Source organism: Thamnophis elegans, chromosome 11 (assembly GCF_009769535.1).
Source record: "Thamnophis elegans isolate rThaEle1 chromosome 11, rThaEle1.pri, whole genome shotgun sequence".
NCBI lineage: Eukaryota > Metazoa > Chordata > Lepidosauria > Squamata > Colubridae > Thamnophis > Thamnophis elegans.
This window is the reverse complement of record NC_045551.1, coordinates 45,927,034-45,929,182: the sequence shown is the minus strand read 5'-3', so window position 1 is coordinate 45,929,182 and position 2,149 is coordinate 45,927,034.

Genomic DNA, 2,149 nt, shown 5'->3' with positions numbered 1-2,149 from the left:
AAACTAAGCCAGCATAAAATGTCCTGAACCCATCATTCCTATCTTGCTTCATTGCAGCCCCCTGGTTACCCTCCAATCTAATAAGAAACACAATCTAGAATATGGTACACATGGGTGGGATTCAGCCAGTTTGGACCGGTTCAGGTAAACCAATACCATGTTTCCCTGAAAATAAGACAGGGTCTTATTTTCTTTTAACCCTTGAAATAAGTACTTTGCAGGAGGTGGCGAGGGTGGTCACCTCATGGCTGCTGCTGTGTTGCAATATTTTCGGGAAGGGCTTATTTTCAGGGAGGGCTTATTTTAGTGCATACTCTCAAAAGCCTGATTGGGCTTATTATCCAGGGAGGTCTTATTTTAGGGGAAACAGGGTAGTTCTGGTGATCAGTTGGCCCCACCCACCCAGCCCTGCTCTATTCTGTGCTATATTTCCTTTGTTTGAAGCCCCGCTGATCCGCACGCCAGAGCAGAATGCCGTGTCTCAGCTGTTTTACTCACCAGGGCTGCAGGAAAAGGTAAGATTTAGTGCTGATTTCAAAATGCAAAGCATGTGCGAAGCGAACCAGTTGTTACACCGGTTGAATCCCACCACTGATGGGACTTACTCTTGGACAGTGTTAGATTCAAGAGAAACACACTACTTTGACACTGGTACTTAAGATTGTCTTATGAGCCAGAAACAAGATGAAGGACACATCATAGAAACACAGTAGAAGATATATTTCCAGACATATTTCTGCTATTAAGTGCTTGGGAAGTAAACAGGGAAGGAGAAAACAGCCCCTCTGCTTTTAAGCTTTATTTGGGCAGTCAAACTTATGCAAAAAAAAATCATTTATTTTTGTAATGCATTTCCAAAACAAAATTCTAGCTCTTTCATTCCAAGACACAGTTAAGGAATTGATTTATAATCCTATTCCCTGGCTAGAAGTGATGTCAAAGAGAAGTGCTGTCTAATATTGACAAATGCTTGTTTCAACTTATAATAGAGCAGAACTAGGGATTCGGTGGTTCTCTGTCCAAATTCAGGTGACATATATGTGGTAAGAACTAAGTTGAGAAAATAAGACAATTAGTACTTTCACCATCATACAAGATGTGTCTTTGAATGTACTTGAACAGCTGCAGCCTGTCTGAGTTTTTGACAGCCTTCTGACCTCATAAATTATGAAGTAGGGATCTGTGATCTAGAGGTCATTTGCTGAATTTTGTCTCATGACCTCTAAACAGCCAGATGTCTTGTCCTCTTGTAGGAAATAAGTAAAATTGGACTTTGTTCTGAGAACAGCATTCAATTAAATATTCCAGTCATGGGACAGGCTGTCCTGAAAGGATAGGATCAGTGATGTCAAGGAGATACAGGGCTTTTTATTGTTGTTATTACTAAGGTTAATTTTCTACCAGAAATGGAATAAGGAGAAAAGGTTGATAAAATGGTATGCATTGTCCAGATAACTGAGAACATTTCCAGTCAATATGTGTAATGAAATGTGTAATGCCTATCCTTGTTCATTCAAAAGCATTATTAGCAATATAGATTAAGCAACCTAAATAGAATGTCACAGTATAATGACCTCAGTTGGTATTTTTTGTCCCAAACTTAATATATATGGCAAATACCACCCACTCATCATGAAATCTCCAGAACTGTAAAGCCTACAAATTTGATATTTGGCACATACGTTCCTCTTGGCTTCTAAGTGTTTGCTAAGAAAGGATTTTTCAAAATGATCATCAGATCATTAGTATTTTTTATACAGTATTAAATTAACACATTCTGATGCTAAGGAGTTAGACATTCTGCTCTCTCTCTCCCCACCTGAAAAGAACTCTGTTCCAACTGCCAGTTGCCTCACATTCTGTTACCTCAATTCAAACTGGCAGATGTTCCACTCCTTCACTCTGGGCTCCTTACAGTACTAAATGTCGCTACCTCACCAAAATGTCTACACCTTCCACCTATGGAACTGCTTCCAAACTCAAGGCAGCGGAAGAGTTTCAATCACTGACCAACATTGAGTCAATGGATTGTGAACCGAATTTCCCCTGTCCCAGCGCCAAATCACTTTTTACACTGACCTCCTCAGTACAGACAAATTTGTTCCTTGTAACTGTAACACCAGTTAAAGGGAAAAGAGGGAAAAAACGC